The following is a 14,569-nucleotide window of genomic DNA, read 5'->3' as shown; positions in this document are numbered from 1 at the left end:
TACAAGTTTACATGTGATCAGTCACACAATATCATCATTATAACTGATAACATTTTACATAATAATAATACATTTTTTTTAATTTATTTATGCTATTAATGTAATATAATATAAAGATGCATGTGAACCTATGACAGTGACTGATTGTGAATTAGATATTTCTTTCCATAGGCTATATTTTAACATTTATTATTAAAAATTATGCCTCAGTCACAGTTATTTTTGAATTTTAAATACTGTTGTTATCACTCAGTATAACCAATAATTATATTTTATCAATGGTCAATTTGCTAGCCTTGTAACCTTGAAAATGAATTAGCAGTGTTTCCTAGAAGAAGAAAAAATGCACTTTGCTGTCACTCTAACACAACATCGTTGGCACTTTAGATTGGCTCTGTTGTCATTGTCATTGATAAGTGTATCTGAAGGCTCTATTTACTGTACACCGATGGTAAGTTATAAAAATGCAAATTTGAGGCTGTCAGATCTTACCTTCTTTTTACTTTTTCTGCAATATTAAACATTAACATCATTATTTACAGTTCTGAAACTGTATAAATCTGTTACTGTTTCACATGTAAAATGGACACATTTCATTGCATTCAGTGACAAAATACAAAAATAAGTGGCATCTGCAACCAAATGGTAGACCATTTCTCTGTAAATAACTATATATAAAATTGTAAACATTTATATTTAGGAACCATTTTTGCTGTGAATCATGACTTATTACTCAAAATGCTTTAGGAAGCTCACTGCATTTGCATATAACATTTTATAATATCTAAGAATTTATAATATCTTACTTAAATCTTATGTCATCTGAACCCAAACAAACCACTGTTCTGAGCTGAATGAAATATGTTAAAGTTTTTAACTACAAAGGTTTTTACACTTTTTAACACTGCTTAATGAACTCAACTATTGTTTTCAAATCCCCGTTTTATTATTAAATTATTAAATTATTAAATATACCTATCAGCTGTTAATTGTGAATTAAAGTACCAAAAAATGCCTTACTAAGTCATAATAAATTGTCATGTTTTATTCACTCAAAATTTGCTGCATGGCTTTTTTTTTTTTTTTTTGCCATTTAGGAAAGAATACATGACTCACATTTTAAGCATTGATGTTTAGTGGATGCATGAAGTCAGTTCCCAACACAAGTGTCCTACAGGTTTATCACGTTCAAGTAACTATATATTTTTTGGGCTTTTGTATATTGATTTAACAATGACATATCCAAAGGTCTGTTGACTTCATAATCTTTTTCTTGATTCTTTCATGCTTCATTACACGTGTGTCCTTTCCCTGTAGGCCAATTCGATTACATTTAAATTAACTGTATTAAAATTACATTTGTCTGTTTCTTTCTATGCTATATGTCAAGACACCAAAACAGTACAGTAAAATGTGTTGCTTGACATTATACAGCAGAAGTAGTAGTTAAATATATTTCAATGCGTTAATGCTTTTTCGCGTTAATACTTTTTCGCATTAAAATGTAATGTGTATATACTACCAGGTTTATTCTGACCAGTGAACAAATTATGACGCTCAGAAGGTCGAATATGATGATAATATATCTTACTCAAAAAAGTTTTATTTACTCGTTATATGTAAATAATCTATAAAAAAGAGATACATGATGACAAAACGGTTGATGTATGTGCGATACCGATCCTGCGTGCTGTTGCTATGGTTACCGCCTCAGGCTAGCGCTCTAACTTTTTTTTTTCCTTTTTTTAATTTTTATTTTTATTTTTATTTTTTATAGCTATTTAGGAAAATAACCCCTAACCTTTTTCTTTTTTGACTTGAAAATTATGACAGGAAATATAAATTAATTCCAGCCAAGTGTGTTTATCCTTACTGCAGTTTACTGCAAATATTTTTTTTTATTAATCTCATAACCATTCAGTATCAATTTTGAGTAAAATCTCAGTTTTTAAAAAAAAAAATATATATATAAAAAACAAACAAAAACAAACAAACAAACAAAAAAACATTAAAAGCCCATTCACTCCAAAAGGCACAAACTCTAGGAGAACATGAACACGAACATGAATTGTATAAGAAACAAAGGTGCTTCGTTGCAGTTTGTACCGTGGAGAGCAAAACAAGCACGTATTTACGCATTTATCGCGCACTCACGAGTAGCTATTCTAGTAAGTTGCTCTCTTTGTTGTTATTTAGTTGTATGTAGAGGGCGGGACTCGAACTGAAATGAACAAGGCGCGGCCAAGAACCCCTTCACACGTGTAGACAAAGGGACCCATCAACACAACCCAAATATGCATTCGAAAAGTTTTTTTCCGCGCACGCGACTTCACGCCAAGACTTCGCAAAACGCTCAGGTGAGTTATTCGCATGCGCCCATTGGGGTTTTGTTGCGCTGAAATATATTTCGCCTATGAATTTTATCTTGAAAAGTTCTCCAAGAGTTGGTGCGTCAGCTCGCAAAGTTGAACACAAAGCAAGAGGAGCGTTCCTTTGTTCAGCGGGGCGCTTTGAAGGGCGACTCTAGATGCTCAAACTATGTATGAAGATGAAATATGAAGAAATTGGATGGCAAAAACGAAAGGATGTATTTCGGAGAAAAAAGGTTGAGAGTTATTTTCCACTTTTGGCTCATGTGGGACTAAGGATGACGCAGGAAGACAAAGCTGTCAAAAGTTGATTGGCGAAGGAAGTTGACCGAAAATTACGCATGCAAAGTATTTCACAATTAAATGAAAGACGAGTTTTGTTACAAGTAGAGCACTATGCATTGATCTCTCAGAAAATGCAGTAGTTAATCGCGAAGTAGATATCGACAATTATCTGCGCATGATGCCTACTGATAAATCTGCATACTTGTATTTTTAATGTCTTCTTATAAATTAAATCATTCGCCATTCATGCAATGCTGTTTGGTGCCATTTGCGATTATTTTTGAGCATGAGTTTGATGCATATTAACCACGAAATGCTCAGATTGTGTGAAAGAGCAACAGGTACAATGAGCAGTCGGTCTTAGTCCTTTGTTACAGAACTTAGAAAGGCACGATGGAGTTTCTTTGTTCTGCAGCCACCAAACAGAGAATATGAGGAACTTTAACGCAAATAATCTCTTTAACCTTCATTGCTTTAGTGCATGATATTGCAACGAATGGTAAAAAAGTTTTCTAAAATAAAGAAGAAAAAATACATAGAAACAATAACTTAGTACATTTTCACCAGTCCTGATTAGAATAAATATATTTTTTAAATTATTTTTTAACTTTCACCCCAGAATATGTTCAAAAACATTAGGTAGGCCTATTTAAAGACAACTTCCCATGCAGAACAGCTCATGGAAGTATTTCAGAAGTGATTATTTGCCTTTTTATTTCAAGTTTTATATCCGCTAATTCCTGACATGGACATTCTGTACGTTTGATTTGCCCTGTAACTCTGGAGACCAAAAGGAGTTCACTTTTGAAAAAGTTGTCAGATCTTTCAGAAATGTGTATTTTTTATTCTCCATCTTACAACCTAATGCTTTAGACAGATGTGCACATGAGATTGATTTAAAATGCCCAACAGCTGTACAACAAACATACAAATAATTCAATAATACATGTCAAACCAAAGTTGAAGCTATTAAAACGTTTTAGGAAAGTAAAAAAAAAAAAAAAAAAATTAATTTATCTTCAGATAGTTTCATTTGAGCTCTCAAATCAATTTCCCAGCAAGACTTATGTTGTTATATGCCCCAAACTGCAAGTGGGCCTAACTGCATTCGGAGACAATTGAGACATATAGCCTATCTGTTAAACTCTTTTTAATAGTGGACATTTTTATTGTATTTATCTGTGCCTGGAGAGAAAAAAGAGCTGAGAACACAGCTGCATTAGTTTCTCCCTTTAACTTAAAATCATATTTTTTATCTTATAGGCCACTACACATAAGCATCGGAACTATGAGTACTGGATAACTTCTTCCAACGGACGCCCTTTTAAGGATTTATTTATTTATTTATTTATTTATTTGCTGTGGGATATTACTTTCCTCCGGGATTACTGGAGGATTATTCATAATGAGAACGATTACTTTCCACATCTTGACACAATGTATGAACTTAAGGTAAGTACCCTTACCTATTTTTGAAACGCATTATAGCCTAAGTAATATAAGTATATAGCTGCTTCAAATATTAATATAGCCTAGAGATATGTAAAAATATGGATTTGAATGTACATAAATAAGCATTACACAATAATGATTTTTAATGATGATTAACGATAGTTAATCATCAATAATGATGATTAACGAAAGTTATAATATCTCAGCACATGTTACTCGCCTAACGCAGACAGACTACTTCCTGTACATATCAGGTTTCGGCATGGCCGGCTGAATTAAACTTTTTCTTAACACAATTGCGCAGAGGTTAATGATGAGGTCATGTAAGACTATGTATATCAATCACGAATGATTGAAAGCATCAGAAACTCTCGAGGAGAGCCTAAGTTGTGTCTATGGCGGTTTATGTAGCGCAGCAGTATTTTTTCAGCACGTGTGGAGCTGGACAGCGTCTTTGGGACTCGTTGGATTTCATGGCGCGAGCGCGCAGCATCCACGGGATACATTTAGAGCCGCATTGCAGCCATTTCTTTCATCAAACGAGTAATCCCATCATCTTCCCCTGACTCTTTACCATGAGTCGAGGATTGAGTGAGCTCAGACTGCGTCGAGACCAGCCAAGCATCTCGCCCTACGGCTTCTCTCCACTATGATGTCATTAGTCTCCAGTATGATGTCATTAACAGCCAATCAAACGCGAGGGGGAATCATACGAGCCAATTAAACGCGAGGCGAGAGAAGCGGCCCCGCCCACCGCACGTTTTGTCCATGTTGGAGGTCGCTGCTCTGAAATGAAGTAATGCAGAGAAAAGCAGACAAAAGTACACTGGTGTGACATGAGCTTCGCATTAAAACAGAGAGTATTATGTATACTGCATAAATGTGCAGGTTAAGATGAGAAAATTAATAGTTGCTTTGGAGATAAAATTAGATTTAGAAAAAGGGCATGGGCTTGTGTGGTTGTTTTATGAATTGTATGATCATCATAAGAAAACAAGATCAACTACTCAGTTTCATTCACTCTTCACATATAACATTAATGTTATATGTAAATGGCTATTTAAAGGAGATGTTGCATTGTAAAGGCGGCCGCCAGCAACATTTTCACTCTTTTCTTCTGTAGAAAATAGCAGATGGTGCTGGTGTGATAGTGACTGTTCTCTAACCTGGTCCTTTTCATCCACATTATTCAATAAGCAACAATGAACAGAGAGAGCCTGATGTCACTTCTGCGGCTTGTACAGTCTGCGGTCTAGGCGTTAAAAAAAAAGAAAGAAAAAAAATCACTATTTTTTCCCTGTCATTCTCAGTTCACAGTCTCTTCTGCATATCAATGTGCTCTGGAAAAGCTCCACATTTAGACTAGCATTACCAATTGTCCTGACAGTGTACCTTCTAGGTTCTCACAGCCTGTGAAATGAAGTGGAGTAGCAGGCTTAGTTTTAGTTCTCAGTGCCTGTCTTCCAGAGATAAGTGAACATCTTCTGTCTGAGCACAGAGATGTATCCAGAGTGCATTATTTGTCTTTGCCTTCACACTAGTTAAATACTCATATTAAATTGTGGTTTTCTGATTATTTTATCAGTCATGCTTCACTAAAAAATGATTCTAGCTGTTTGCTCAGTTTATTTAAATAAAATAAGCTGAAACAACACAAATCTTTAGTTTTTTACTTAATTGTCATTTGCTCTCAATTTAATTATGTTAAATGAAATTAAATTTGTAAAATGTTAAGTTAACTTAAACCATTTGTGTTGGGGCTACATGAATCATTTCTGTTGCACTGACTGAAACTGGGCAGTGGATTTCTAGTTCCCAGCATGCTTTGCACGGGGATAGATCAGCAGAGTAAATGTTTTTAAAATTAAGTACAATTAAGTGCTGTTAATGTGTTTTTTAGTAAAGGGAAAGGCTTGTTAGTGTTTAATGTTCAGTTATACTGGGCACTTAAAATAGTTTATATTGAAATTTTTGTGGTTACCACTGTGCTGAGGAGAGCTTGTTGTTAGGTTGTGGGTGGCAATATTATCATGCATGTGCTGGCATCGATGTAGTGATAGGTAACTTCTTGTTCATTATATTTACATGCTATATCTATAAAAAGTTATGTATGAACATGTTCCTAGCTATTTATTGTAACTTAAAAATAAGAATAGTTGATTACAGTGCTGCTCTTCTTCATTCACAGATTAAGCCATCTGTGTACAATCTAATAACAAGCTTCACTCTTCACTACAATGGTAACCACAACAACTTGATGAATTTAAGTTCATACAACAAGACTACAATAAATCAGTCCAAACTAATTGTTTTTTTGTTGGAAAAATGTAATTCAATTTCATGGAAACCTTTTGCATAATTTAATTAAGTTCACTCAACAAATTATTTTTCTGACACAAGAACCTAAATTTAGTTTATTCAACAAACTATTATTTGTTTAAATTCACTTATTGTCGTTTTGTTGTATGAACCTAACTTAATTGTGTGGAAAAGTTTTCATTAATTCACTTATGTTCAATTTTTGTTCTTGCATTTTTTGTTATTATGAAAGTTAAAAAGGAACTTAAAAAGAAAGAAACACTGCATCGTGGAAATACCTTATGCTAATAGCTTTGGAATTTGGCAGACTGTAGTTAATGGAGTTAAATTTCTACTCATCTGTCTGTCTTTGAGATTAGACTCGGTCTAACAGTGTGATTCTTTCGGCTTTGCTGACATCTGGTAGTCTAGAGTTAAACAGGGCTGTTACTGCTGAGTAAGAAAGCACATAAATGCCTGTTAGTTGGAGGAAACTGCATGTAAAAAATGTGCTGTCCAAGAAATTATTTTCACCATCTGTAAATGCTAGGTCAGATGTGTGCTATACAGTGGTCACAAGTGTCTGGACACCTATGCTGTGCTTAAATATGTTTGAAGACAGTCAGTGTTGTGTTTGTTTGTGGTTAGTGGATCATGCTGATCATTAATATGATGAACCTGGAGCTATAAGCAATGTTGCATTGCTTCTATTTCAGCAGTGTAATGCACAAAGCACAAAGCCTTAAGCCGCACTGCTCTCATGATGAAAGCACAGATGGAATTACACTGCTATTTTTGCACTTAGACACAAAAAAGTCTAAAATAGGCAATTAGTCAGTCCACAAATTGTGATTTGTCCTCCATCGGCATGCCTCTGTGCGGTTGGCTTCAGCATGTAGCTGCATTCACAATCCTTCATCCGTCTTTGGCAAAGAGGGCATGCAAAGCCTTATTCTGTCAGTCTTTCACAACGGTTTAACTGTGCTGAGATTTCAGGAGCCACATAAGGACAGAGAGACAGAGGACGAGACAGGCTGAGAAGCAGCATGCTGGGGAAGAGGTTGTCTGTTCTGTCAGCAGTTCATCGGCCGGTCACTCTTCCTTGTTTGCACGTGTAATGAATCGGGAATCTGCAGGATGCAGTCTGACACACCTCAAATGAGTCATTCTGACTTTCTATCAGAATAAAACATTGAACAATGTAGGATCTCCTACTGACCTCAAAGTGACCAACCCAAGTAATCAACATGAGTACAACAGTATGTAAGTGCCATGTCAAGTCACAGTTTCATCAGTATAGTGCTCGTAGCAAGGTTTTTTTTTTTTTTTTGTTAAATATATACGCAAATAGATGGAGAAAAAGAATAGAAAATCGAAAAAAGAAAAGTAAAATATAAATAAAAAGTGCTAATATTACTGGGTCAAATGTTGACGAAAAAGATATGTCTTAAGCAGTTTTTTGAAAATGGCTAAAGACTCAGCTGCTCGGATAGAGCGTGGTAGGTCATTCCACCAACCAGGAACAGACCAGGAGAAGGTCCGTGAGAGTGATTTTGTGCCCCTTTGGGATGGCACCACAAGATGCCGTTCACTTGCAGAACGCAAGCTTCTGGAGGGTGCAAGTCTAAAGTAGTGAGTTTAATGTGTCATTCATAAGGAAAAAGCAGGTGTTGATAATCGTAGTTCATCCAAAAATTATCATTCTGTCATCATTTACTCCCTCTCATGCAATTTCAAACTTTCTGTGGAACATAAGATATTTTGAGATTTTTTTTTTTTTCCATACAGATTGTACAGAACATATAAAAGAATTGTATTTTTCAGTAAAATGTGCTGATAAAATAGTAAAAGTGGAACAGACATTATTCCTACCTGGGCTGAAATGAATTGTGACACTGCAAAGTATTTTTTTCCCCCCCTGCCATTATTCTTTAAAGAAGTTACAAAGTAACATGATTAAAATCTAGAAAGACTGTGAATCAGAAGTGAATTCAAATGCTTCCTACAGTCATTTCCTCATTTCAAAGACAAGTCACAGCTGTTGCTTTATAACTATAAGTCCGAACACACAGATCCTCCATAAACTTAGAAAATGCTAAGGAAGGACTGGCCTGTAATGTTCTGGGAAGCTTAACAAAGGGTCAACATCACAAACCTGTGGTATTTGCATTTCTTGCTTGCATGTATTCACAAAGGAAAATCCATCCATCCATGTTACTATACGATTGCCTTGGGTCGGCAAATCCCCAGGAATGACTCTGTGGCTGTGGTATGTGAGTCAGGAAGCGTCTCTCAGTAAGCTGTTACACTAACAGCACTGCTCTGGGAAGTTCAGGTTCTCTGCTTAACTGTGCTGGTCATGGTTGTTTGCTGTGGAGACTTTCCATGTTGTAACAGCTGCATCAGGAATCTGCTCAGGCTGCTGATCTGAGAAGACATGAGATGGCAAACAGACAGTGAACTGTGCTCCTCTCTCAGCTCTTCGTGAACTCAAAACATAATATTAGGCATCATAGTGCATCCATCAGTCGCAACAGTCCCTTAGAAATCATACTGATCCGACAGAAGAGCTGTAATTTAAACTTCACCTAGAGCTATTAGACTGTGGTGTATATTAAAAAAAAAAAAAACCCCTGTAAATCTAACAGTCACACGTGTGCTTTAATTACAATGTACAAGCATTTTTATTACATGAATACATAAATATATGAATAAATAAAAGCTGAATTGAGTGGGAGTCTAATGAACTACAAAAAATTGTGTTTATCATAAATGTAAGGCATTAGTTTGTGCATTAAATTTGTCCTAAATTTAAAATGAAGACCTGTGGCTTCAGTGATGTTCAGACACAAACACACATAAAAATGTGGGTATTTCCTGTATGTCAGCATGTGTTATCAAGCCTAGGGGATTTTAAATGACTCAATTCTACAGCATGCAAACTCATCCCAGCTAACAGGGAATGTTCACAGAACTTTGACTAAAGTTCAGGCATGGTTCTTTTAAAGTTATAAACTAATGTTCTTACAGTAACATTAACATTATCAAAACAGCACAAAAATTTTTATAAAATATATAAAAAATATATAATTTTTCTGAAACATTTTAGTTAGACGTTACGTTATTCTAAAGTTTTTTAAACTTTACTACAAATGGTTCAGAGAACATTCAAAAGTAACGTTCCCAGAATACTTGCAAAATGATAAAATGTTTTAAAAAACAAAACAAAACAAAAAATAAATAAAATAAAATAAAATAAAATATGTTTTGAATGTACATTCAGAAATACGGTTGTCATAACTTAATTGGAACTGGCAATCGATACAGCCAGTAAATTCATTCTATTTTAGTCTATTTTCCACATTTTAGAATAACAGTAATGTGATAAACACTCTGAAATAATACAAATGACCAAAACATGTGATTCCAGCTCTGCTCACTCTGAAAATTCATCAACATGATGTTATGAGTTGCATCCTGGTATTCTTTTAAACACTTGTGAAGAAACGTGTGAGGAGCACTTTACTTATACATTATAAATATAATAATTAGTAATATTAATGTAAAATAACTGAACGTTTTATGCAGACATAACTTAGATTGTTTACACACCTAAAGTTCAAGCATTTAAGCAGAAACCTTTAGATCAAAAGGTTTTAAAGCTCAGTCAAGCGTGTTCAAATGACTGACAGTTTATGCAGTATAATGTGTGTTTAAGCTCTTCTCTGGTCCTCACTGGATGGACTGCATGGCCAGTAAAACTCAATTCCCCATGCATAGGGTTTTTGAAGTCCAAATGCTGTCATCACATGCACAATTAACTCAGTCAGCGCTTGGGCTCTGGACAGCCACCGTCATGACCTGCACTTCAGCCTGCAGCCATCGCGGGTTCAGAGGTTACTGGGACAGTCTATCCCACCAGAGCATTAAACACATGTGTTACTGCTTTCCAGTCTGTCTATCCAGTCTCACGTTTGACAAATTAAGGTCATTTCTGTCACTTTCGCCTTCAAGCAGCGTGATAGTAATGATGTTATTCAGTACTGTCACACCACTTCAGTTAGTCCGTTCAGGTGTGTCCAGAACGCAAGAGATTAAATTATAGTGCTTATTTCAGCTTTTGGCCTTTTGTTATTTGAGGCTGCAAAACTGGTTGAACCTGAAGTAGATTTCCATTTTGGTTTTGCAGGTCACTTGTCATTCTGATCATCACAAAATTAGCCCAGATTTGCCTTACTCAAGCAGGCATCTCCAAGCAACCTCATATGGCTCCGCAACATGCTTATAGTAATGTTCATTCTGTCTACTTTTGTTATGTGCTCCAAAACTGTGTGTAGTTTAGGAATGCTTAGCGTTTCAAGAGCTTGTCGGGATTTAAAGTCGGCTACATAAGTTAGCAAGTCTTTATTGTAAAAACGCCAGTTGAATAGGCATTTTTGGAAGGCTTTTCGGACATGCTTGACACATTAAATCAAGATCTCCAGCTGGGGCTTAGCTGCATAAGGACTGAAGTTTTGTCATTAGGCCAAATAAGCCATGGACTTCACAGCCCAACCCATGCCAAAACAATGTGTTAACACACTTGATGGAGTGCCAGGGATGATCTGGCGAGTTCTGACTGAATTAGGTGTTTTTAAAAACAATGCACAAAATCTCGAAACAGCTTGAATGGCCTGCTTTGAGGATCCTTCATGATTGCAAAGAGGATTCAGATGTTTGTGGACTGTGTACGAAACAGTAGCGTCTCAAATACTGTCTGTTTTTTTGTTTGCGTTCTATGTCGGTGACGTCAAATGGTTGCACTCACTGCTCTACTGACACTGTCATATTGCTATTTTTAACGCAACACAACTCGGAATATAATATATGATGCCACATTGTGCAGCTTTTGTTTGTAATTTTCAGTCGATGAGCCACAAGAGAAGTGATGTAAGTCTTTACTGCTTTACTAGTGATAAGAGGAGAAAAGAATGGGAAGTTGTGAAGAATGTGGACTCATTTCACTCGGCGGCCATCTCTGAAACGCCTCTCTGGGATTCAAGTGCAGCTCTTATCTCTTTGAATGGGGAAACATCAAATTCTCCAAAGCTGTTTGCCAAGCTTTCGATTAAATTTCATATTTGAAATCACCAATGAAATCTAACAACTGTCTCATAAATTTTGTTTCTAAACGCTCGAATCATGACAAAAAACGGTATTTTTCAGGATGGATCAAGCTAATGCGCAGGCGCAATCCTAAATGCGCGTCTCTTCTGTCTCATTTCTGAGGCGCGCGACTGACTGTTTCTATAGGAACCGGAGTTTCTAACCTCCGCTGCAGTGACGCGATGACTTTACCAATCGGCGATTGGCTCTTATTCAGAAGGCGGGACTTATTCCGCAATATCGCGTGTTGCACTTTGTTTTTTGTGGCTTGTAAAATTTGAACAATCTATGAAATATCTTTATTACTGCTTGGTCTATTAAAGGATTATGGAACTTGCAGGATATAATAATGATACAAAGACCTCTTATATGCCAAGACCAAGGAAAATTTGATTTCTCATGTCATGACCCCTTTAAATTTCATTGTTTAATGACAAGTTTTGATAACCGGATAAAGCTTTAAACCTTGATGATTTATTCATATGCAACTTCTGAGCGTTCATCAGGTGAAATGCCCCTCTGTGAACCTCAGATGAAAAGGTTACTTTGTGCTTTTGTATATAGTACGATCAATTAAAATATATTTTTTAATCATTTGGGAGATTTAAATTGAAACAAAAATGAACCAAGCATCAGAATTCAAATGTCTGTCTCTTACGCCCCACCGAAAAGTCGTAAAGTGTTATGGATCTGTGCCTGTAAGAAAAGATCCCATTACTTTCAAGAATAATCTGAGCCCCATGTTGTTCCCAAATCCCCATTCCCCATCTCAGTGGGACCCGCTTCCCCTGGCGCAAGTGCGTGGCTAATGTATGTGCATCATGCCTGGAGGGCTAATTCACCGCCTTGTCTGCCTGTCTGTAAAAACAGTCAATGATGCGTCAGACAACAAAACCAATGAGCTGTTCTCCAGCACTGGAAGGCAGAACAGCCGCTGTCAGCAATGGTGCAATAATTAAATGTGATAAATTATACATGAAGAAGGAGTGGCACTGAGTGACAGATACAGTGAGAGCCATTGTGTCGAGAGGGTGACGAGCCAAGAACCTGCACCTATTTATGCCATTTTAACCATTTCAGTCGACCCTGCGAATACTGGGCGTATAGAACGTGGAGAGGCAGAATGCTGCGCACAGAGGATATTGGCATTAGAAGGTTAAGGGAGGGGGCCTCGTTACAAGGAAGAAGCACTTTGGGAGGGCAGTGATTACCTCCTGACATTTTTACAGGCCTGGTAAGGGCAGGCGTACCACAGGAGGCTGGTGGTTATGGTCCACTCCTCAGAGGGGAAGATGGCACCCTCTGGCCCCTGACGGGTTTTCACTTTCCACTGAGAGCCACATTACTGACCTGGCTATGCCGGCAGATGAGCGAGACGACTCTGCCCCCAGTGGCCAACAGCGGTCATACACGAGCAGTGTTGCATGAATCCCTGCGTGGTTACCTCATTCATGGAAAGGTCACTGAAATACAGCAGGAGAGCAGCGTGGTGTTTCTCAAATAGACGTATGAAGCATCTGCCTCAGTAAAAGAATAAAAGACCGTGAGACCTCAATTGACTGAGACTGATCCAATTTAAAGACAAGGCATGACAAATTCAGAGGGCTTTACATAGCCATGATAAGGAGAAAGAAAAATGATGCATAAAGAATAAAAATATGACATTTATATTATTGACTTTATATGATCTAAAACCATTTGACATATCCAGATATAAGAGACTCATGGCTTTATAATGCTTCGGTCTTTTCATTGAAAGCAGTGGAGAGTGAATGCAATCAAAGCAAGCTCCCCATTCCAAATATAATAAAAGCGCTATAATGCCTGTGATCATGAAAACATCTCAGTATTATACCATTGAGGCTAAGACTGATGAAGTCACCTGATCATTTAAAGGGCTGGACAAGTGGTCAACTCTTTTTTTTGTCTTTTCTCCCAGTGAAGTAAACACTGTTGAAAAACTCAGCAAGGCAGGGCTTTCAGCATTCACAGGTTAGCGCTTTTTGTATTTCAACAACTTTGACATCTGTTTCACACCTAAATCTCTCATGCTTCACAAACAACCACAACATGTCAGCTCGCTGTGTTACAACTTCCTGTCGAGTCGCAGCGCGTCTGACTGGTTTCGGATAGAGGCACACACGCACACACGTGCCTCTCACACATGCACACGCGTCCTGTCTCACCCTCGCTGTTTCTCCTGCTATGCTGGCTGGCAGAATATGTGTCGGGTTCAGGAATGCTGATGCGCTTTGCACCCTGCCTGGCATGCGAATGAGAGAACGACTCCTTTCCTTCCCGTCCAGAGCGCCACACGGCGGGAGCTGCTCTGCTTCAACCAGACTTTATGTGTCTGATGACAGGACGTCTGCTTTTCGAGCGTACCATCGCATCTGCAAACGCGGAGTGCATAGCGGGAGGCTCTTGCTTGCCAAATGTGCACTTTCTTGGCCTGCAGAGACATGCTTGGGCACAGTCGGTGGTCTGTCAGATCAGTGCGGTCCTTGTGTGTTAAAAGTGGTCACATTTGCATGCAGATCGGATGGCGTGCCATCCATCTTAATCTGTAGGGGACAGGTAAACGCTCTTGAGTTTCAGCCCAAAATAACCCATCAATCTGCTCAAATGAAAATGGCACCAGAACCTTCACAATCCCTGGCTACCTTTGTGGACTTCTGTGGCTTATCAACAAAGACTCTTGCTGGCCTGGGAAAAAGAGTTAAAAGAAGCACCAGGGGTCTTTAAAGTTTATCTCAGCTTAGATTTCCTATCAAGGAAGGTGTGTATGTGTCTACTCGCTGTAGGGTGAGAGAGGTATCGCTCCTTTTCAGACACGCTGAACTCAAGTCACTGAGGTAAAATCATAGTAGTCTAATGGGAAGTAAATAAAGGAGGATTAACTCTGAAGCTTGAATGCCACATTAAAGGGATAGTTTGGCCAAAAATGGAAATTTGGCTTATCATGTACTCAACCCCAGGCCATCACAAACCAGTATTATTGTATTTCTTAGCAATTTTGA

At 37.5% G+C, this 14,569-nt stretch overlaps 1 long non-coding RNA gene across 10 annotated transcripts in view; it reads left to right on the top strand.

Annotated features, from left to right (window-relative positions):
• The first annotated feature begins 1,668 nt into the window (after positions 1-1,668).
• Positions 1,669-14,569, top strand: part of LOC127497976 (uncharacterized) — a 132,600-nt gene continuing 119,699 nt past the window's right edge. For 9 of the 10 annotated variants that reach the window (XR_007925727.1, XR_007925726.1, XR_007925721.1 and 6 more), the window contains exons 1-2: positions 1,669-2,357; positions 3,918-4,106. This is a non-coding gene — a long non-coding RNA (uncharacterized LOC127497976). The remainder of the gene's footprint in view (positions 2,358-3,917; positions 4,107-14,569) is intronic. The other variant, XR_007925720.1, reaches the window with a different exon arrangement.

The sequence above is a fragment of the Ctenopharyngodon idella genome, chromosome 16 (genome assembly GCF_019924925.1).
Source record: "Ctenopharyngodon idella isolate HZGC_01 chromosome 16, HZGC01, whole genome shotgun sequence".
Classification (NCBI taxonomy): Eukaryota; Metazoa; Chordata; class Actinopteri; order Cypriniformes; family Xenocyprididae; genus Ctenopharyngodon; species Ctenopharyngodon idella.
The sequence above is the reverse complement of the archived record's forward strand: the minus strand, read 5'-3'. Positions and strand labels throughout refer to the sequence as shown.